Source organism: Salvelinus namaycush, chromosome 17 (assembly GCF_016432855.1).
Source record: "Salvelinus namaycush isolate Seneca chromosome 17, SaNama_1.0, whole genome shotgun sequence".
In the NCBI taxonomy this organism is placed as follows: Eukaryota; Metazoa; Chordata; class Actinopteri; order Salmoniformes; family Salmonidae; genus Salvelinus; species Salvelinus namaycush.
The window spans coordinates 9,713,239-9,738,762 of NC_052323.1; positions in this window are offsets into that span (position 1 = coordinate 9,713,239).

A 25,524-nucleotide genomic window follows, 5' to 3' on the forward strand; every position below is an offset into this window, starting at 1 on the left:
TGGTTTTGTTGTTTTATTAAAAAGTTTCACCTACACCTGCTTCTGACTCACCTCCCCATCATTACAGATACCACAAAATTGGGGAGAAAATTGGTTAAAAAAAATATAATAATTTTAAGGGTTAAACGCTAACGTTATGTACATTACCATGTAAATAATGGACGATGCAGCGGAGTTCAAAATGGACGATGCAGCAAAGTTTATTTTTCCAAGGTAATGTACGTAACGAAGGTGTTTATCCTGCTTATACCAGTTACCAAAGAAAACACTACTTGAGCAAACATTTTAATAAGCAAATTTAAACTTTCTCATCTTTTGTTTGCCAAAGACTCGACCCAGTCATTCGTTCAAATTAGATCTATATTTAAGGACGCGACCCAGTTGTTCATTCTCTATGTGTTCCATTGTCATGCTCGCTGGCAACATTCTTGTCCCCTGCTTGCTAGCTAGCCAACTAGCTATGGCTAACACAGTCAAAACCTCTGCAGCCAGAATAACAGCAAAGTAGCTGCATTTTCATTTTTTGAAGTTGTTTTCTATTGACATTGATTTGGATATATCCATAACAATGATCTGATGATGCCCAATTTCGCCTGGCATAGTGCCTTCTCATCAGGACACTCATTGACACTTCATTGCAAGGAGATCACATTGTATATCAAACACTAGGCTATAAACTAGCTAAATAGATTGTTGCTATAAAACCTGCCATGTAAAAAAAACGAATTAAAGATCAGTTGCTTAAAACAGCTGGTCAAACTAGAAATTTGATGTGTGAGGATTTGACAACATAGTGCCACTTGCATGACTAACTTGTGAGAATGGCACTGGAGGGGATAGCCACCATTTTACTCCTGAACAATTGTGCTATTTTGTGTGTTTTTCTGCACTGTCTTCAATGTTTTTTGTACATAATGTTTCCGAAAAGAGCTTCTGGACATCAGGACAGTGATTACTCAACTCGAACTGGACAAGGTTTTTTTAATTAATGAGTCGAATGCGAAGGATATGCTACCTTTCCCGTACCAGGCCCAAAGCCCCGTCATTCGTATGAAGAGGAGACGCCGTTACAGAGGTCGACGAGCAGGATGACTGGCAAGACTGCGTCAGCGAGTGGATACTAGGTCTTTACCCTACATTCTACTGGCCAACCTGCAATCACTGGAGAATAAACTGGATGAGCTCCATTCGAGGCTATCCTATCAACAGGACATTAAAAGCTGTAAAATCCTATCTTCCACAGAGTCGTGGATTGTAAGGGGTGCGTACTGGTGGCAGAGAAGTCAGGCGCAGGAGAGCAAAAAACTGTTACAACGGCGCAGTTTAATAATAAAAATCACCGTAAACAAAACAATCAAATACAATGGGTACAAAACCCGTCGCACACCAGACATAACGTGCACAAGCACTTACAATAAACAATTCTGGACAAGGACATGGGGGGAACAGATGGTTAAATACACAACATGTAATGATGGAATTGAAACCAGGTGTGTGGGAAGACAAGACAAAACAAATGGAAAATGAAAAGTGTATCAATGATGGCTAGAAGACCGGAGACGCCGACCGCCGAATGCCGCCCGAACAAGGAGAGGAACCAACTTCGGCGGAAGTCGTGACATGGATAATATACAGTTAGTTGGGTTGTCCGTGCATCGGCAAAGCAGAACAGCATCCTCTGGTAAGATCAGGTGGGTGGTGTGTGTCTCTTTGTCAACAACAGCTGCGCGATATCTAAAATGAAGGTAGTCTCGTGGTTTTGCTCACCTGAGTAAGAGTACCTAATTTATATTCTTCTTGGCTGTCTATTTACCACCAGAAACTGATGCTGACACTAAGACCGCACTCAACGAGCTGTATAAGGCCAAAAGCAAACAAGACAATGTTAATCTAGAGGCGGCGCTCCTAGTGGCCAGGGAATGTAATGCAGGAGAACTGAAATCTGTTTTACCTCATTTCTACCAGCATGTCACATGTGCAACTAGAAGTTAAAAAAAACTCTAGATCACCTTTAATCTACACTCAGAGCTCTACCTCCCCCTCCATTTGGCAAATCTGATCATAACTCTATCCTCCTGATTTCTGTTTACAAGTAAAAACTCAGACAGGAAGTACCAGTGAAGTGCTCAATATGGAAGTGGTCCGATGAAGCAGATGCTAAGCTACAGGACTGTTTCACTAGCACAGACTGGAATATGTTCCCGGGATTCATCTGATGACATTGAGGAGTATACTGTATCACATCAGTCACCGGCTTCATTGCAAACTATCACGGATTACAAAGGGAAACCCAGCTGCGAGCTTCCCAGTGTTGCAAGCCTACCAGACGAGCTAAATGCCTTCTATGCTCGCTTCGAGGCTAGCAACACTGAACCATGCATGAAATCACCAGTTGTTCTGGATGACTGTGTGATCACGCTCTCAGTAGTCGATGTGAGTAAGACCTTTAAACAGGTTAAATTCAAAATTAACCAGGACTCATACTCAGAGCATACACTGACCAGCTGGCATGTGTCTTCACTGACATTTTCAACCTCTCCCTGACCCGGTCTGTAATACCTACATGTTTAATAAAGCAGACCAGCATAGTTCCTGTGCCCAAGAATGCCAAGGTAACCATTCTAAATGATTACCGGCCCATAGCACTCACATCTGTAGCCATGAAATGCTTCGAAAGGCTGGTCATGGCTCACATCAACACCATCATCCAAGAAACTCTGGACATGCTGCAAATCACATACGCCCCCAACAGATCCACAGATGATGCAATCTCTATTGCAATCTACACTTCCCTTTCCCACCTGGACAAAAGGAACATACTATACATACTATTGTTTTGGCAAGTCAGTTAGGACATCTACTCTGTGGATGACACAAGTAATTTTTCCAACAATTGTTTACAGACAGATTATTTCACTTATAATTCACTGTATCACAGTTCCAGTGGGTCAGAAATTTACATACACTAAGTTGACATTGCCTTTAACCTTTCTCGCCCCGGGGTTCCGCTAGCGGAACACCCACAACATTCCGCTGCCTTCGCAGAGCGCGAAATTCCCAAAAATAAAAAAATAAAAAAATAATATTTAACTTCCACACATTAACAAGTCCAATACAGCAAATGAAAGATACACATCTTGTGAATCCAGCCAACATGTCCGATTTTTAAAATGTTTTACAGCGAAAACACAATATATATTTATGTTAGCTCACCACAATAGCCAAACACACAACGCTATTTATCCACCGCATAGGTAGCTTTCAAAAAACCGACAAAATATAGATATAATTAGTCACTAACCAAGAAACAACTTCATCAGATGACAGTCTTATAACATGGTACACAATACATTTATGTTTTGTTTGAAAAATGTGCATATTTGAGGTATAAATCATAGTTTTACTAACATAAATGTTTTGTGATTGCAGCTACAATCACAAATAGCACCGAAGCAGCCAGAATAATTACAGAGAGCAACGTGAAATACCTAAATACTCATCATAAAACATTTATGAAAAATACATGGTGTACAGCAAATGAAAGAAACATCTTGTGAATCCAGCCAATATTTCCGATTTTTTAAGTGTTTTACAGCGAAAACACAATATAGCATTATATTAGCTTACCAAAATAGCCAAACACACAACCGCATTTATTCACCACAAAGATAGCTTTAGCAAAAACCAGCAATAAATATAAAATAAATCACTAACCTTTGGACAACTTCATCAGATGACAGTCTTATAACATCATGTTACACAAAACATTTATGTTTTGTTCGAAAATGTGCATATTTAGAGCTGAAAACCGTGGTTATACATTGTGAAAATGTAGCAACTTTTTCCCAGAATGTCCGGATATATTTCTGACACTCACCTAATCTGACCAAATAACTCATCATAAACTTTACATAAAAATACTTGTTGTATGGCAAATGAAAGATACACTGGTTCTTAATGCAACCGCTGTGTTAGATTTTTAAAAATAACTTTAGTACGACATACAGCTTGCGTTATTGCGAGACAGCGCCCGCTAAAAGGGTGGAGAATAGGACTAAACATTTCACACAAAAATACGAAATAACATCATAAATTGTTCTTACTTTTGTTGAGCTTCCATCAGAATCTTGTACAAGGAGTCCTTGGTCTAGAATAAATCGTTGTTTGGTTTTAGAATGTCCTTTTCTCCTGTCGAATTAGCAAACTTAGCTAGCCAAGTGGCGCGAACATGTCCATCTTCTCTCGACGCAAACAACGAAAAACTCCAAAAGTCCCGATAAACGTTGAATAATCTGATAAAACTCGGTTGAAAAAACATACTTTACGATGATATTATCACATGTATCAAATAAAATCAGAGCCGGAGATATTAGCCGTGTATACCAAACGCTTTTCACAATCTGGGGCTCCTTCTCGCGCCTTCGAAGACAATGCAATTTCCAGACCTGTCAATCCAAAAGCTCTTGTTCGACCTCAGATCAAGCTAGACACCCCATTTCACCTCCCACTGCCTGTTGACATCTAGTGGAAGGCGTATGAAGTGCATGTTTATCGATAGATATAAGCCAGTTGAATAGGCAGGCCCTGGAACAGAGCCTCGATTTCAGATTTTTCCTGTCTGGAAGTTTGCTGCAAAATGAGTTCTGTTTTACTCACAGATATAATTCAAACAGTTTTAGAAACTTGAGAGTGTTTTCTATCCAATAGTAATAATAATATGCATATTGTACGATCTAGAATAGAGTACAAGGCCGTTTCATTAGGGCACGATTTTTTCCCAAAGTGAAAATAGCGCCCCCTACACACTAACAGGTTAAACAGCTTGGAAAATTCCAGAACATGATGTCATGGCTTTAGAAGCTTCTGATAGGCTAATTGACACCATTTGAGTCGATTGGAGGTGTACCTGTGGATGTATTTCAAGGCCTACCTTCAAACTCAGTGCCTCTTTCCTTGACATCATGGGAAAATCTAAAGAAATCAGCCTAGACCTCAGAAAATAATTGGAGATCTCCACAAGTCTGGTTCATCCTTGGGAGCAATTTCCAAATACCTGAAGGTACCACGTTCATCTGTACAAACAATAGTACGCAAGTATAAACACCATGGGACCATGCAGCCGTCATACCGCTCAGGACGGAGATGCGTTCTGTCTCCTAGAGATGAACGTACTTTGGTGCGAAAAGTGCAAATCAATTCCAGAACAACAGCAAAGGACCTTGTGAAGATGCTGGAGGAAACAGGTACAAAAGCATGGGGGTGGCAGCATCATGTTGTGGGGGTGCTTTGCTACAGGAGGGACTGGTGCACTTCACAAAATAGATGGCATCATGAGGGAGGAAGATTATGTGAATATATTGAAGCAACATCTTAAGTCAGTCAGGAACTTAAAGCTCGGTCGCAAATGCGTCTTCCAAATGGACAATGACCCCAAGCATACTTCCAAAGTTGTGGCAGAATGGCTTAAGAACAACAAAGTCAAGGTAATGGAGTAGCCATCACAAAGCCCTGACCTCAATCCTATAGAAAATTTGTGGGCAGAACTTAAAAAGCGTGTGCGAGCAAGGCGTTCTACAAACCTGACTCAGTTACACCAGCTCTGTCAGGAGGAATGGGCCAAAATTCACCCAACTTATTGTGGGAAGCTTGTGGAAGGCTACCCGAAACGTTTGACCCAAGTTAAACAATTTAAAGGCAATGCTACCAAATGCTAATTGAGTGTATGTAAACTTCTGACCCACAGAGAATGTGATGAAAGAAATAAAAGCTGAAATAAATCATTTTCTCTACTATTATTCTGACATTTCACATTCTTAAAATAAAGTGGTGATCCTAACTGAACTAAGACAGGGAATTTTTCCGAGGATTAATTGTCAGGAATTGTGAAAAACTGAGTTTATATGTATTTGGTTAAGGTGTATGTAAAATTCCGACTTCAAATGTATGTGAGAATGTTCATTGACTACAGCTCAGTGTTCAACACCGCCACTGGTATGGCAACTGCTCGGCATCCGACCGCGATGCGCTACGGAGGGTAGTGCATACAGTCCAGTACATCACTGGGCCCAAGCTTCCTGCCATCCAGGACCTCTATACCAGGCGGTGTCAGAGGAAGGCCCTAAAGTTGTCAAAGACTCCAGCCACCCTAGTCATACTGTTCTCTCTGCTACCGCACGGCAGATGGTACTGGAGCGCCAAGTCTAGGAACAAAAGAATCATTAACAGTTTCTACCCTCAAGCCTTAAGACTTCTGAACAGTTAATCAAATGGCTACCTAGACTATTTACATTGACCGCCTTATTTTATTCTTATTTATTATAATGTTTTGCACTGACTCTCTTGCACATGCTCGATGTACACTCACTGGACTCTAACCACACAATCACACATACTACAACACACACACACACACACACACATGCATGTTGACGCAATACACACACATTCACATTCCTTCACACTCTTCACATACACTGCTGCTACTACCTGTCTATTATCTGTACATAGTCACTTTACCTAGATGTACCTCATTTACCTCGACTAACCCGTACCCCTGCACATTGACTCTCTACTGGTACCCCTTGTTGTAGCGTTCGTCTGAAGAAGTGGACCAAGGTGCAACGTAATTTGTGGTCATCATATTTATTAAAATGAGAACCAGCAACAAAATAACAAAATGAAACCAAAACGAACGTACCGTTCCGTAGGCTACAAGAGCTGTACAAAAACAAGATCCCACAACATAGGTGGGAAAAAAGGCTACCTATGATTTCCAATCAGAGACAACGATAGACAGCTGCCTCTAATTGGGAACCACACTCAGCCAAACACAAAGAAACACAAAACATAGTATGCCCACCCCACATCACACCCTGACCTCACCAAATAGAGAAATAAAACGGCTCTCTAAAGTCAGGGCGTGAGACTTGTATATAACCTCGCTATTGTTATTTTATTGTGTTACAGTTTTTTGTTTGTTTATTTAGCAAATTTTTGAGGGAGTTCTTGTGCCACAACTCCCGCATATCAACCAATCTGCATCCAGGACACAAACAACCCATTTTATAATTATTTTTAGCTGTGGTATCTCACAGATGATGATTTCCTTCCATTCGGTCAGATTGTTATTTCCTAGCCAGAGGGGGAAAATCTAATTAACTGGTTTAGATGTTTTAAGGGCATTTCACTGTATAATTTTGTCACAATGTCCTTCATAAAATATAATTCCAACTTTACATTTTTTTTATATTTTGTATGGAAATAGCATTGTAATAATCATCCACTGGACATTTGTTCAATGTCTTTCCGATGCCTGCTGTCATACACACTTGGTCATGCACACAGTGTCATGCAAAGGCCAAAGGGATCGTTTACCCAAATTACAAAACGACATATTGGTTTCCTTACCGTGTAAGCAGTCTACGAGGTATGTCAGCCATCCATCCTTTGGTTAAATTTCCCTGGCACTGTTTCCACATTTGTGCCACAAATCGTATTCAAGCAATGGGACCGATATTAGCATTTTTCACGCATCATGTTCAGATTATCTATACGTGACTTTGTTGAGCTTCACAATCAATTTTAGATACTTTAAGATGATTCGGACATGATATGCGTAAAATGCTAATAAAATAAGGAAAACATTGTGTAATTTTGTAATTTGGGTGAACAATCCTTAACATGGCTTTTTCGATAAACGTATTATGTGCACATCGGAAACAAGACAAGCTCGTCTGACTCCAGAACACACAGAATAGCCATTTATAAAGAATGAACCATTATGGTAACTATTACACACCTACTTTATTCAGTTTGATGCTGGAAACTGATGGTAGAGTTACATAGAAAACTCACATTAAACAACATGAAGAACGACATTACAGAGTAAAGCTGTCTTCAGTTTATAAAATAGTCTCTTCCTGGTTGATCCCTTATTTAAAGTACAGTATATAGACAAACCTACAGGAGGATATGTGTGGTGCACACAGTGTTAATGGTTGGATTAGTATACCATCTGACTCTTAGGTTTCACAAGACTGCAGAGAGGCTACAATAACATACCTGTTTAACCATTAATATCCTATTTTTCTTCTTGCATCATGATGTGGCAAAGCAAATTGAACTGGGACATACCAATGTAAAAGAAAGCACAATATGGTCAGTATGGAAAGCTCAATACTATTTACCACCACTTTTTCAGACGTGTCAACAGGAAACATGTGGATTTAGGCGAGACATCTGTACTTGTACTTGTCTTGGACTTAAAAAAGCCCCTGTGCATTGACCAAGCAGTTCCCCTTGTTAGGTGGAGAGTGTGTAAGTTCCAGCCCTTCAAATAAGCAGTTTTTCAACTTGTTTTTGCTACTTTCATGTCCTTGTGTTCAACTAACGGTTTGTCTTCCGGTTGTTGCAACACAGTTGCTTGACTTGGTCTGTAACATATATAGTGGCTCGGATTTCTTTATGAATAATCTACCGGTAATTGCCAAAATAAAGGAAACACTTACATTGTTTGAGCCGTTATGATGTGGGGTGCATTTTCCTGAATGGTTTAGGTCCTCTCAACCCCTTAGAGGGCATGGTAAATGCCAATAAATACACAGCCATTCTGAGTGATCAACTTCAACCTATGGTGAATCATTTTTTATCCTGATGGGAGTGGTCTCTTCCAGGATGACAATGCCCCCATCCACAGGGCACGAGTGGTCACTGAATGATTTGATGAGCAGGAAAACAATGTAAACCATATGCCATGGCTGTCTCAGTCACCAGATCTCAAGCCAATTGAACAGTTATGGGAGATTCTGGAGCGGCCTCTTCGACAAGGTTTTCTACCACCAGCAACAAAACACCAAATTATGGAATTTCTCGTGGAATAATGGTGTCATCCCTCCAGTAGAGTTCCAGACACTTGTAGAATCTATGCCAAGACACATTGAAGCAGTTCTGGTGGTTCGTGATGGCCCAATGCCGTATTAACAGACTTTATGTTGGTCTTTCCTTTATTTTGGCAGTTACCTGTATCTCTTTATAGTATGGCCCAATCTCTGATCTCTTTTCATAATTATCCTTTCATTGCTACCCATCCCGGATCCGGGAGCATCCTCATCAAAAAAGCTGACTAGCATAGCCTAGCCTAACGCGACAGGGATATCATATAATATAATTTTCATGAAATCACAAGTCCAATACAGCAAATGAAAGATAAACATCTTGTGAATCCAGCCATCATTTCCGATTTTTAAAATGTTTTACAGCAAAAACACAATATGTATTTCTATTAGCTAACCACAATAGCAAAAGACTCAACCGCATATTTTCACAATTTTTCTACCGCATAGGTAGCTATCACAAAACCGACCAAATAGAGATATAATTAGTCACTAACCAAGAAACAACTTCATCAGATGACAGTCTTATAACAATGTTATACAATAAATGTATGTTTTGTTCAAAAATGTGCATATTTGAGGTATAAATCATAGTTTTACATTGCAGCTACCATCAAAAATATCACCAAAGCAGCCAGAATAATTACAGAGAGCAATGTGAAATACCTAAATACTCATCATAAAACATTTATGAAAAAGACATGGTGTACAGCAAATGAAAGATAAACATCTTGTGAATCCAGCCAATATTTCCGATTTGTTAAGTGTTTTACAGCGAAGACAAACCTTGACCAACTTCATCAGATGACAGTCTTATAACATCAGGTTATACAATACACTTATGTTTTGTTCGAAAATGTGCATATTTAGAGCTGCAAACCGTGGTTATACATTGTGAATATGTAGCATCGATTCACCAAATTGTCCGGAGCTATTTTGGACACTCACCTAATCTGACCAAAGAACTCATCACAAACTTTACTAAAAAATACATGTTGGACAGCAAATGAAAGATACACTAGTTCTTAATGCAACCGCCGTGTTAGATTTTTAAAAATAACTTTACCATAACAAACAGCTTACGTTATAGCGAGACAGCGCCCGCCAAAACGCGGATAATAGGACTACGAAAGAAATACGAAATAACATCATAAATTGTTCTTACTTTTGCTGAGCTTCCATCAGAATCTTGTACAAGGAGCCCTTTGTCCAGAATAAATCGTTGTTTGGTTTTAGAATGTCCTTCTCTCCTGTCGAATTCGCTCCACAAGGCTAGCCAATGTTGATGACGTTCCCAATTTCTCTCAACGCAGAGAACGGAAAACTCCAAAAGTCCCATTAAACGTTGAATAAACTGATGAAACTCGGTCGGAAAAAACTACTTTATGATGTTTTTCTAATATGTATCAAATAAAAACAAAGCCGGAGATATTAGCCGTGTATACCGAACGCTTATCATAAGACAATATGGAGGTGCTTCCTGCGCCTAGGTAGAGAAAGGAAATTCTGGAAACGTCATTCCATGAGCTCTTGTTCGACCTCAGATCAAGCTAGACACCCCATTCCACCTTCCACTGCCTGTTGACATCTAGTGGAAGGCGTATGCAGTGCATGCATATCCATAAATATAAGGCAATTCAATAGGCAGGCCCTGGAACAGAGCATCGTTTTCAGATTTTTCACTTCCTGTCTGGAAGTTTGCTGCAAAATGAGTTCTGTTTTACTCACAGATATAATTCAAACAGTTTTAGAAACTTGAGAGTGTTTTCTATCCAATAGTAATAATAATATGCATATTGTAGGATCTAGAATAGAGTACGAGGCAGTTTAATTTAGGCACGATCTTTTCCAAAGTGGAAACAGCGCCCCCATATTGACAAGAAGCTATGATCTACCATCTACCATAGAGATACAATTATCTCTAACTAAACTATATGGCACCTACAATACTCAATTTCAAGAGGGCACCCACAATTCTATTTAATTTTTTTTTTGGGGGGGGGGGATCAGCTTTAATATTGCAGATAGATTGGCTTCAATCAATGTAATTAAAGGCATAATTTCCAATCCCACATATATTTTTGGGGTATATATATTTGTTTTAATGTATTTTCCTTCTTTATTATTTTCCCCTAACCCTATCATCCCTCCCCAAATTGGAGTAAACTAAAGGACAACAATACTTAGGCTTCTAATTCCAGCTTATAAAATGCTCAAGTGAAATAAAAGGACAAGCAGATGTAGACCAATGCAAAGGCTAATTTAGATGAGTCAGGCATAATGGATGTTCCATTATAGCTACTCATAAAAAATGTGCCAATGCGTTGGTCTACATCTGCTAGTCCTTTTATTAGACTTGGTATCCAAAAATGGTATAGACTTCAGAATTTTACAATTGGTAAATAAAATAAAAATACTTACTGTTTAATACTGTACTCACTGGAGTGTGAACATAGTGTATCATTAGCGTCAATATCTGTAGTTAAAAAGCTGTCCGGTGCTAATCAATCTCAATTAGAGACTATTTTGATCAATGCCCTTTGACTTGTAGCTACAGGGACGCTTGTTTGGCTACATCTTCACTACTTTCCCAAGTTTGTCTGTATGAGGTCACTCAAGGATCTCTACACTGGAGCATGTTCAATGTAACACAATTCGAGGCTTTGGCAGACGCATATTACGATTACTCATTGATTACTCGTCGATTACTCACCCCAGCTGCCAACCTAACCCCTGATTCAGATGACCATCCTACCCATGCTAGATTATGGAGACGTAATTCATAGATCGGCAGGTAAGGGTGCTCCCGAACGGCTAGATGTTCTTTACCATTCGGCCATCAGATTTGCCAGCAATGCTCCTTATAGGACACATCACTGCACTCTGTGCTCTTCTGTAAACTGGTTGTTTTTAATCCCAGCCCCCATCCTCGTAGGAGGCCTTTTGCCTTTTGGTAGGCCGTCATTGTAAATAAGAATTTGTTCTTAACTGACTTTCCTAGTTAAATAAAAAATACAATACAATTGTAACCGCTCCCTCTCTGGCAAATTCAATCTTTACCACTGTGTGACATCACATCCTTGAAAATGTATCTCAGTAACCATATCATCCACATACAAGAAAGCTCCTGACCGCATTGAGTCAGTCGGTAATAAATAGTAGTGGGCAAGGTGGGATTTTCTTAATGATCAAACTGGTTTGAGAGAGCGAGAGAAATTACGATGGATAAAGGAGTTTTTTGGGAGGGGGGGGCAGGGGGAGATCAGCTTTAATGTTGCAGATAGATTGTGGCTTCCATCAATGTAATAGTCTGCATCATTTCCAATCCCCCATTTAAAAAATATATATATATACAGTATATAAAATATATTTATATTTAAAATATTTTTTCCCCTAACCCTACCATTCTCCCCTATTTGGAGTAAACTAATGGACAACAACACTTAGGCTTCTACATACTATATACATTTTACAGACACGGTATAGTTTTTGTTCGTTTTTGGTCCCATCCTACTCTCAACCCCTCCAATCTATCTCTGAACACCATCCAGTTTAAGGAGAATTGATTAAACTATGGTCACCTTGAATAATTCACTTCAGATGATTCAGCATTGATACTTAATAATCTACTCTGAGCTACCTTCTATGTCAGAGAGCCATACTGTATACAATCATTTACATTTAGCAGACTCTCTTATCCAGAGTGACTTAGTGTAGTGAATGCATACATTTTGTTGGTTCTGGTCCCCCATGGGAATCGAATCCACAACCTTGGCTATGCTCTACCAACTGAGCCACACTGAGCATCTGTCTTCGTAAGATTGATCTCTGCCATGTGATATATCACTTCCCTGTCCAATACAACAAAGATAGGAACCAGACAAAGTTGATGTTTTCATATCATACGATATATCCTAACATTGAATCATGGGTTTGTGAGGGACTTGATTTATGCTTCCATCCACATGTTGGTAACCTTCTGAAAACCAGACATGTACTTGATACTCTATAGACTATCTGTAAGGGTACAATGTTTCCATATACCCATTATACATGCATGGTATTGCAATTTGGTGGTGTGTCAGACAAATATTACTTGTTGGCTTTAATGGAACCTGATATTTGCTGTGTCTGTGACTGCAAATGGATTTAAAGGAGGAGCATGAATGTTGAAATATGAATGTGAAGTCTAAACCAGCAAGCTGATGATAGCTGACAGAATACAAATAACCTGAGGTGACAACTTAGCAATCAATGCGTCAATTTGTAATTGCTAAGAATTGTAGAAATCAATGCATTTTCAATAACTAAAGATATACTGGATAAAAGACATGTGAATAACCCCACAATGGACATTAAGACCTATTTGATATATTTGAATATCTTAGTTATAACCAAAATATTTTAAAGTTTACAGTACAGCACTTAATTTTATGATACAGTGTAGGCTAGTAAAATCATCTCTTGCCAGCTGACCTGGAGTTTGATAGCAGTATCTCAGTGCTGCAACACTTTAAATGCTGTCTTATGGTTTTACTGCTTAGACCTAAAAAAATTAATACATTTGAATGTACCTCTCCAGTCAAATGTACTAAAGGGATACTTGGGGATTTTGGGAATGAGGCATGCTAGCAGATACCCGCCAACTTCCAGTCATTGCGCTAATACTAGTTAGCACTGGCTCGCAAAACTACCTCTAAAGTCCTTCATACTGGACACGGAGACATAAAAATGGTATCCACGAGTTCATCTGACTACGTGGAAGTAGATATAGGGCATAAAGGCCCTATAGCCAAAATCCCTAAATATCCCATGAACACCAGGGAGCACAAACACAGGTATGTGCTAAAAATAGTCCTAACAACTGACCAGTTTTCAGTGTCCTTTATTAAATTAGCCTAATGATGTTGTGAATGTTAAACAGATATCACAGAACACACAATGGACATTTTAGAAAGTGTCGATAAAAAGAGCTACAGCTGTTGCTTCATCCTCTTGCTAGACCCTACAATGCACTTGAGGGTGATGGTAAAATATGATCCATTGCCGTGATCATAGGTTGCACTTCTGCAGTTGTTTTTTGTCACAGCGTCGTGGCCTCGCCTTAGGCCGAAAGATAGGAAAGTCTCATGAACTTACTACTATCCATAGCCTGTTACATTGGTGATGTGACTTGCATTAGACCCGAGGACAGTTGCTAGACCAGACTAACTGCTTCCAGACTGGTCTGGAGATAGATTTGTGTGTAAATATGACAACACACACACACCTTTGGTTTTAATACTCTCATTATAACTTGAGGCATTATAATTTGAATACATTGACACTGGATAACACTGGAAATGTAGCTTGCTGCCAGTGAAATTTCAGATCTTACAAAATACGCTTTGCACCTCAATGAATGTAATCCAAGTCAAACAAACGTCTGCATTGAGGGGTTTCACAGCCAATAAAGGGCTCCTGGAGTGGACTAATATTTCATCAAGAGAAATACACATCATAGCACTTACATTGTTTTTGTAGCAACTGAGCCATACTAGATCAATGTAATTCAGTCACCAAAATCTTATGATTTAGAGGGTGATTTTCGAGCACCCACCTAGAAACTACAGGCTATGGCTTTCCATCATGATCCACAGAAAGAAGAAGTTGCCTAAGTTTAGAAGAGAAATCAATTTGTTACGATACCGTATGTCACCACCAATGGCTTTCGAAGATTAGAGTCTGCCATTTGTGAAACTGCATATAATGGCTACAAAGACTGCGAATCAATACTGGGTCAAATCATAAATCATAATCATGAATTCTAAAATAGGGTTTTTGGGAACATGCTTGCACATACAGAACCTCACAAATCCAGAGAAATCATTGATTAGGTGAGTAAGATCATTAGGAATTCCTATATCTGGAGAAGAAGAAATTTAGCAGGTACCCAGAGAAATGCTAGCTTCCTGAAGTAGAAAGTGCTTCAACAAATGTCTTCATGACTCAAATCTGAAGTAAACGAGACGAGTTGCCAGTACTTCACGGTGCACCATGTCAACCTGGAAATTACAGAGTGTTGTTTTCATATTTTAATTCGGTATAGCACCTTCTCAGCAGTTATATTTCAGCTTATTGATGAAGAGAGATTAACTCACATCTGGAATAACAGGCAAGCTGGTCCTTATTGCAAACAGTAGTTATTACACCAAACAAACCCACTCCAAACTTCCAACAGAAAAATAGGGAGAGAAAAAAAAATGGGGGAAAATTGGGGAGAACGGGTTGGGAGAACATAACCTCAATGATTAGCATGGAATACATCTGTTTTCTCTGTCATAATGGACAATAAGAGGGTTCATAATAATCAGCAAGTGCACTGTTTAATGTTGCGATGGGTATGCCAACATCAGGGTCTTTCCAACTTCTTAATAAGCCACACTTAGTGTGCACACTTGATTGGAAATAACACTATTAAATGCCTTGTTCCTGCAAATGATGTGTTGGTGGTCCCTGATCGAGTGCTTGTTAATTGGGCTATAACTTCCCTGACTGGCATGGATCTCATTGCCTAATTATTAGCCTCGTTATTATTTATCAAACGTCATGGAATTGAGTGTGATATAAATCTACATCCCTCAAATTCAGTTGTAGGTGATTAGAGGGCTACAAGTTTTTAGTTTGTTTCAGATTACAGTAATACACATTTTTTCGAACCATTATCCCAAATTCTCCGACACGTTCAGAAGAGATGGCAAGCCATCGTTGTAGTTGGAAAGTCTTGTTTCACACACATGTATTTAGATTGGGCTAAGAAGATAGAAGTATGTATAGTCAAAATGTTTTGCCAGAGCTATTGGCTATGTGGACAATTGAACTTCAAATCCTTAGTGTTTGAATAAGCATAAGATGTGATGAAAGAGAACCACAAAATGTTCTGAGGGTCTTGCGCCTTGCCAAAAACCATCACTAATCATCATTTTGGGGGGATAAAATAACTGGAGTAAATAAAGAAAAAAATGAAGTAAATGCTCCTTAATTGAAACCTTCACAGCACTGTGGTGTTGGAAATGTTTATGTACTATTTGTTTGGATCAATAACAGTAACACAGTACATGATTAGCCAGTGTCTAATTATATAAATACTTTGGGATTCCTTGATTCATTATAAAAAATAAAATAATCTCTGTCCTAGGCACGTTGTGTTTATAGAGGTGTGGAAATGTATTTTTCATTACACTTGTTTGTTCATGTGGTAATTCCATTGTTGACTCAAGGACAGGACATTTTTTGGGGATGGAATGTGAAACTGGAGACACCAAAGTTTGTCCTTTTCATTCAACACATGGCCATGTGCGGTGAGTTTGTCTAACCCCCAGTGGGCTAAATTTAGGGGAGAGAACAGGGGCTAGATATACTATGCTGTGTTCAGGTGTGTGCATGTGTGAGTGTGTGCTTGAGTGTGTTATTGTAAGTGTACATGTGTCACGCCCTGACCTTAGTTCCTTTTTTATGTCTCTATTTTGGTTTGGTCAGGGCGTGAGTTGGGGTGGGCATTTTATGTCTGGTGTTCTATGTTGTCTATTTCTTTGTGTTTGGCCGCGTGTGGTTCTCAATCAGAGGCAGCTGTCTATCGTTGTCTCTGATTGAGAACCATACTTAGGTAGCCTGTTCTCACCTGTGTTGGTGGGTAGTTGTTTTCTGTTTTGTGTTTTTTCACCTTACAGGACTGTTTCGTGTCGTTCACTCTCTTTGTTGTTTTTGTCATTCAGTGTTCAGTTGATTTATTAAATTACATATAATGGACACTTACCACGCTGCGTATTGGTCCGATACTTCCTCCTCATCTTCCCATGACGAGAATCGTTACAACATGCCTTCCAGTACGGTGTTTCTATGGCTTTCATTCCAATCACCAAAAACGTAGTGAATTAAATTACCTTAATATGGACTCACTCAGGTGGAGTTAAAAACCAGAGACAATCCAGCACCTCTGGGTTTGACTGGTGTTTCTGTCTGCTCCACCTGCCTCATGCAAAGTGATCTTTGCAACAGAACAGACGACAAGAGGCCTAGCCAGAACAGTAATTATTTTGATAACGATGGTTGCTTAGTTTAGCAGTCTTACATAGTGGCAATGACAGCACATGGGAAAATGCTCTGGAAAGAAACGCCAATTTAGCACAACGTAACATTCTTGGTAACAATGTATTTTTTGTTGAGGATAGACTTTTTTTAAATGACTCAAGCTGTGTTGGCTTGCTGTTAGCTCCTGGCAAATGTAAAGACAGTGACATTCTGATAGTAAAATCAGTAGGGGGGGATTGTCAAAACGAGGCAAATATTGCTCTACTCTGAAACAGACATCTAGTTTGCTCTGTCAGCAGAGTTCCATCCAACGGTTGCACATTATGTAACTCTTCACACAGGCTAGAGTAAAAGGTCACAGTATGGGCTACAACGGGTAACCATGGCAAATAAATGTTTACTTGCGCACACGTTGAGACAGAGCACCACTGTTATCTACACTTTTTTATTATAGTATTGAAACGTAGGCATTAAACTAGTTTGATGAATCTATATTCATGTGAAACATCCGTAGAATACTAAATTATGAAGAACGGTATGAGCAGTGCAGGTGTGGTCAATGTCTGTCAAGCCTGCTACCCCTCGGTAGTGGACTTGGAATCCAACCAAACATGTTAACTGAAGCCAATTTTACAGTCCTAAATTATATGCTTGCTTAGAAAAATATGGAAAATTCAGGGAGTAAAGGGGGAGATTTGCCAGGCGAATCCCCTTACAACGTCTGGGGGGACCGTCCCCAGCCACTTGCTTCAGACAAAACATTTTACAACAGCAGAAACACAGCAAGATGAAAGTTGCTCTGTCATCCACAGAAAGAGAAGAGTTCCTAACTGCCAATTGTAATAAGAAACTAAAGTGGATACAATTGTAGCTGACAAGAAGTTGAGGAAGATTAAGTTCCATTGCATGAGTTTATCCAAAACCTTCACAAAACAAATCCTTTTTGGTGGTTTCTGTCGATTCATTTGTAAGGCGAATAATACTCCCCTATTTCCTCTGTAGAATGCAGCCCTACGGAACAATTACACAGGGCTGTAGTATGGCACTTTATATTTCAGCCATGATTGAAAGGACATTTTGACAATTTCAAAGCATAACTACTGTTTGAACACTGTTTGTTCATAACTTGTCAGTTGTCATATAGCATACTTTGATAACACAGATCCATAGGGGTAGCATGACATGACACCCTCACAGTAAAGTCATACATGACAGAACCAACCAGGTCTCATGAGATACGGTATATGTTCCATAGGACAGAACAAACAAATCGACTAATGATTATACTGTCATGAGTAGGTAAAGCTGTCTCATCGCATCCATGCATTCATTTGTGCAGTCATATAAAAGATATGTGCATCATGTCAATTATATTGATATAGTCCCTTCTATCGTTGAGCCAAGGACTCGTCCGCAGACTGCATTTCGTTTATGGCGAATGCAGATGTACAAGTGATTATTTCTGTTTATTTTCTCGGTGGGACTTGGATTGAGCTTTGACCAGATTTACGCACAAAATAAATGGAAGGGACGTGAACTCCATATGTAATCTGTAATTCTAACGCATTAGCTTCAAATTAGCATAGTTCTACATCAAAAGCGTGAGGCCTCTGCGGAATGTGCTGGTGACACATATGGTAACAGTTTCCAAGGTAAAACACACACAGAGGATGCTTCCCATGCACATCTTTCAATGCACATCCCTATCACCATATCACTGACTAATTATGTGTTTGAACGCCGCAGAAGCTAACCCCCCTTCCCCTCTTCCATCAATTCCACGGAATTGAAGTTGATTGAGAAAGTAGGAAACACCAATGCTTGGAAACCAACCTCCATATTTCCTGGTTTTGGTGAGAGGAGCCCAAATAAAAACTTGTGATTATGCGAAGACCTAAAGAGAGAGTAAATGAAGTCAAATTGAAACCAGCGCCTCCGAGGCCCAGGACCATCTGGGGGAGTGTTGGGTTGCATCGTCTCTCGCAGGCCTGTGGTTAACCTCACGCGGCAGTCTGCAATGCCTCACGGCTCTGTCCTCAAGTTTAACTATCAGCATGGGAGGAACGCAGTCAAGTCCTAATGTCAAGTCACACAGTAAACACAGACCTCCACTGTCCCAAAGCGCACTTAGCTTCCCACCACACTATCCTTGTTGTTTTCCAGTCAGAGAGGGAACCCTTGACAACAAAATAGCAAGATTAAATGTTTCACTTATTTGGCCTTCTTAAATTTTAAGTATGTTGTGATTCCATTATTTATGGTTTTTGCTTGGGGGAAAGTAATGGAAGAAGGTGGATGTTTACGTATCTATCTGTCAATGTTCTTTATGTGGACTGTCTAAATAGAGATTTATGACATGCATTCGTCATTTTTACTAGCAGGGAATATACTGTAAGTTAAAGCAACGGAGAGTGATGGACACAAAGGTAAAGAGTGATAACTAATCATAGAACCCAAATAAGCCATCCGTGCAACACATTTTGAATCCATATTTGCAAAGAATCTGCCACTCAAAAAGTACACCCAAATGTGTTTTCAATGTTTTTAACACTGTCGGGGAGAAGGTGAATGCATCCAAGTTTGGGTTGTCACATTAATATCACGAGAATCTTTGACATTCAAATTGCATCTGACAGTGAACTTCCCGAGGCACAGATGTATCGGCTTCAGCCCAAGCAGACACTCATTCCCATACCAGACAACAGAGCAATCATTTGGAAACACTGGCAACTGTGAGCTTTTCATTCTCAACCAGACGGTTTTAACCTCTTCGTAATCTTTTGTCGACCCTGGCGTTGGTGATGAGACCGGATGACTGCACTCACATGTTTTGAACTTTAATTGAAAATATTTTTTTTAAATCCCTATGATTGAGCACTGTTGACATGTTTAGCCTCCATTGAAACATTACTGTTCAAGATTTGGAAATGAGAATTCACTAAATCCAGCCAGTCCAGCCAGCACAGCCTGGGGTTATCCCTCGTTACTTCTGCATTTCTCTCTGGGGACTAAGGCCCCGCTGGGTACTGCTTCTGACACCAGCTCTGGCCTTAGTCGTCTGCACATCGGACCACACACTCTCTCCCTGTATCTCTCTCCTCTCTCTCTTTCTGTCTCTCTCTCTCTGCTTTTCTCTCTGTCCCTGAGAGCTGCGCGACCGTGCTGCCAGGGCTGACTCTTTTGATTCGAGTGCAGTACATGTGGTTGAAATCGGAGGCCCTCCCCGCTGCCAAGCCACAGGCCCCGTAATGGGGCACTGGTACAGGAGAATGAGACATTGTTCTGGGTGCAGTTTGGAGGAGGAGCTCTCAGCAAGTCTATAAAAAAAATTAAAAGTAAACTCTTGCTGAGCAAAGCTCCGGGGTCAAAGGGGAGGCCCGTAATCTCCCAGTAAGTCCCGCTCAGGCTAACAGCGAAGGGAAAAAATGTCTGGGAGTCATTTTCAATGCCTACCTGCTCTCATTTGCATAACTTAGAGGGACTGCCATTCTCTCCAGACGACACGTGTTGTTAATGCTGTATGCTTATGGTCAGTGCCGGGTTGCATGAAATACTGCAAGTTCCTCCGGCAGTGTTGGAATGTGGTCCAGCCACGTTGTCAATAGTACACTTTAGAATGTCTCCGGGGACATTTCCAGTGACTTAAAGATATTGTGTAACTCCAATCCCCAGGGGATCGCAACTAAATAGATGTATGTATATCCAAAGCAAAACAAGTTTATTGGCTTGTGAGGTCCAGATTTCAGGAATGTTTCTCAGATCTCTGCCCCGTCCAAGTTCTTCCTCAGTCTAGAGAAAAGGAATGGATCACTTCACTGCTTATGCTCAGCCACTGGACAAGAGTTCACAAGGTCACAGGCTCAGAGATCTGCTAAAGGATCATAGAGTACAATTTGAGGTAATGGTTGATATTTTGGTAGGTGAATCCCCTTTTGTCAGTAATATGCTCAACTTCATCTTTATCTAACAGGCTTAGCATAGCTGCTGATCTTTATTGAACCTTTATTTAACTAGGCAAGTCAGTTAATTAAGAACAAATTCTTATTTACAATGACGGCCTACCCCGGGCCAAACCATTACCCGGACGACCCTGGGCCAATTGTGCGCCGCCCTATGGGACTCCCAATCATGGCTGGTTGTGATACAGCCTGGAATCGAACCAGGGTCTCTAGCACTGAGATGCAGTGCCTTAGACCGCTGCGCCTCTAGGGAGCTGCTGTAGAGGAAAAACCTCCTAAAACACAGCCAAGTTCAACTATGCTGCTTGACCGACGTATGGGCTGCTTTAAAACATGACTATTCAGAGGAAAACATCTGGGATTGATCTCCATGTTGTTCCACTATGTGCACAAACCGGCATCAGGATGTAGCAATGTGGTCCTGACGATTTTGACTTAATGAAAACGTTTTTAGGGGAATGGTGACTGTGCAAATGATGAGCTGATTGCTCATACAGCCATTAGCCCACAAAGTCACCCCAGCAGACACATGGGCGTAATAAAATACATGTATTGTTTTTTTAATCTAAAACGGGCTCTGAGGCTTGTTTACCATATTGTAAACTTCCAAAACCCATTAAAAACGAATGCAATGGCTCTGGTGGCATTGCTCATTAAAATGAACAGTCAAATGTACGCAAAGGGATCACTGGAAACTCATACATTGTCATCTCGACTTAGGACAGCTGCCAGACCCTCAGAACGCTTGGTGCCGTTGGCTCCTGAGGCTTCCCACACAGATATTCTCATGAAGCCTAATTAACAGAACAGCACAAAACGCATTAAAAAGTCATTTTCACCCGTCGCAAAGCCATAAACATGAACATACAGTATTTAGTTGAAACGGTAATAGACGTTCTTGCTGTAAGATTCCCTTCCTATATGATTTGACTTTTATGACATGGGCATGTAAATAAAACTCTTTATAGCGAGAAGGATGTTGGGAGGTGATGACAAACCACCGTGAAGTAAACATTCAGTGCTCTATCATATTTCCATCCAGTGTGTTTAATGTTCTCTCTTTGAGTGTAAATGTGCAACAGTAGTCACCCAGTCTGACACCCAGAGCCAGAGAATTGTGTTTGTTTGGCAGAATTTCCATACAGCAACTGGGGTTAAAGTGGCCTGAAGCAGCAGCTGAAGAGGAGACTTCAACAGTAAACACATTTTTTATATTCAATGTGGTGAGCAGCATGAATATGCAAAATAAGACTAGCATTTTCTCTATGGAATAAGATCACAAATTGATAAAGTGAATAAGTAGGATGGAGGTGTCCAATTCAATCAATTGCAGATATTTGGAACGACACAGCGGGTTAGGTTTATGTTTTATTTTAAGGGGTGATTTTGTGTCAGTATCAATCAGTATTGATACTGACAATGTCAACGATAGTAACACCTCGAATGCCACATAGTACAGTATGTCAGAAGTGAGTTGACAATGGCTGTCATGACAAACATCTTGTCAGGCTAAGTCATGGTTTTGACAAAATTGTGACGATGTATTGTCATGCTCGTTATGTCATAGTTATGACAGTATTGTGACGGTGTAGTGTCATGCTGGTTAAGTCATAGTCATGACAGTATTGTGACGGTGGAGTGTCATGCTGGTTAAGTCATAGTTATGACAGTATTGTGACGGTGGAGTGTCATGTTGGTTAAGTCATAGTTATGACAGCATTGTGACGATGTAGTGTCATGCTAGTTAAGTCATAGTCATGACAGTATTGTTACGATGTAGTGTCATGCTGCTTCAAGTAGTGTTACCACACACTTAATCCGTGAGTGGAGCCATGTCTTTCATACTGGTGTGACTAGGATTTAAACTGTACATTAACAACACTTGGGTTTTCATAAGTAAAACTTGTTTTAAGATGACCTTTAACAGTAGTGAATGGAGCATAGAGGTTTTATATCATTAGCTGCTAACTTTCAGCATCTCTTCTGCACTTGCTTTTTAAAGTGGAGGATAAAGCATGGACTGTCTGGAAAGCCAGCTGTTTCCTACCTCTTGGCATGCCTCACAAGGTGATTTATGAACTGGCCAAGAGAGGGAGGCTGAGGGGTCCTCCAAAAGTTAAGAGCATTAGGTCACAGTAGCTACCACCAGTGTTCCTGGCGGCTCAAGTCATTCCCGTTATTCTTCGCCACTGTACGACACCAAGCCAACATGTGTGAAGGATTACTGCAATAGCAGATAATCAATTCAATTTACAGCAGACTTGATGTGATTGATGCTTCTATGCTTCCCTAGTGTTAGCCCCATCATTAGTAATAAGGTTACAGGTGTTGGCTGATCCATCTCCATCACAGACGCAGGTGTCAGCACTGGTCATAAACACGGCCGAACAGAAGTGGTACAACTGAGTTTCCCTCCTCACCCTTTGTGCTGAACTCAGAGAACGTATAGAATGTCCAGGTCACAACAAGACACTTGACTGATGAGGCCGAGAAGAACGGTTTCAGTTTACTGCAAGCTAGAGTTTGTCCCAGTGGAGAAGAACAGTACCATATGGGCACAGTAGGACACCAAGTGCATGTCAGGCACAACCAAATGCAGTTACTCATAGGAACCACTGACATTGGTCCCAGTTGACCGAATAAGATTTATCGAGGTTTGCGTCGAGGTGGCAGGCCAATACCGATTTGATTTTGTTCGTATGGCAGCACTATAAGCTGCATCAAGAAAGCTGTTACCTGTAGTGTTAGCACATCGTGAATAAAACGGTTTGACACTGACAGAGAGTGTTGACAATCGCATCACAGTGAAAAGGTAACCAGCAGAGTAACCTCAGGAACCAAATCAGTACACACGGCTGCCCTCACTCCAGGTACTGCGTACCCAAAACCATATTCAACAACCTGGTTCCACTAGAACTCATGTATAGGGAAACTAGTGTCAGGCCTTGTGGGTTACTGTGCAGCGCTAGAGGCCGTACTTACAGTGCAGTGTTATATCTGTTGTATTTCACAGCCTCAGTGTTCCAGACAGGGAAGCGATGTTCATGACACCCCATTGGTTTGATTTACTCTGACATTAATAAGTGGTCTGAAACAGAAGGACTCACCTATATCCAAGGATTACATTTCAGGATGAATGGAAGCATTCAGCAGGCATTACCCGGCATGCCTAGTGCAATATGATGCTGATGAGGAACCTCAGAGGAACTAATGACTGTTCTCTAAGGACTCGACTCAACAACTGTGTCAACGACTCTGAACACTATGCAGGACACGCTGAAAGAGCTGAAGGAGCTGAGTGAGCTGAAGGAGCTGAAGGAGCTGAAGGAGGTGAAGGAGGTGAGTGAGCTGAAGGAGCTGAAGGAGGTGAGTGAGCTGAAGGAGCTGAAGGAGGTGAATGAGCTGAAGGAGCTGAAGAAGCTGAATGAGCTGAAGAGGCTGAGTGAGCTGAAGGAGGTGAAGGAGCTGAAGGAGCTGAAGGAGGTGAATGAGCTGAAGGAGCTGAAGGAGGTGAATAAGCTGAAGAAGCTGAAGGAGGTGAATAAGCTGAAGAGGCTGAGTGAGCTGAAGGAGGTGAAGGAGCTGGAGGAGCTGAATGAACTGAAGGAGCTGAAGAGGCTGAGTGAGCTGAAAGAGCTGAAGGTGCTGAAGAGGCTGAGTGAGCTGAAGGAGGTGAAGGAGCTGAATGAACTGAAGCAGCTGAAGGAGCTGAATGAGAAGGTTATATTTGGATGTGGTGCATTTGTCCAGAAACAACAATTAGTCCCTAGACTTCATATAGAACTGTAAGAATTGGGTTGTTATGGGGAATATGGTACTGACTCCTTTTCCCTGGGTAGTCCTCTGACAAATATCGCTGCCATGTACCCAGCCTAAACACAATATTTGTGCACTCTGTTTATTGTGGAAACAATAAATCTAGTACCCCCTCCTGTTAATAGTAGCTATCTATTCATCTACATGTGTCCTGAGCACACTTGGTTTCGAGAGAAGTTAGTCTAGCTGATGAAGGAAGATTACAGTTTGACAGGGCCTAAATACATCTAGGCTGGGTCCTAATTTATGGCCGCACTGGGAGAAAGTGCCAGAGTGTATGAGAAGAGTCAAGAGTGCTTAGACAGCGGGGAGCAAGAACTCAACACCTAATTTATTTGGACATGTCAAGAGGTAATGCCATCCAGTTAATTTGTCTCTAAACATTATTGCTCAGTCTAACAACGTCCAACAGCCGGGATACTATATCCCTTTACACTGAATCTGGAAACTCTTTAAATGATGTCAGAAACAGTGGGTGAATATAAACACAATGCATAAAGTAATAACATGCAATTCTGTGGGCGCTCACTGTTTCCATGAATTTTGCTGAATATCTCATTTTGAGAGGTATGTAAAGGTGTCTGCAATTTGAAAAGGGCAGCGCAATGAAGAATTTTTACTTAGTTGAAATCTTGATAGAAATACTGTAGCGTCAGTGGTTTTATCAGTATTATTGTTGATATAAAATGTAATTCTATGCAATCTAATGTTAACTTATAACTTAAATATATATCAACACATTGTGCTCTTATTTGGGGGCTCGTCCAGGATGGGGCTTGTCCAGTATG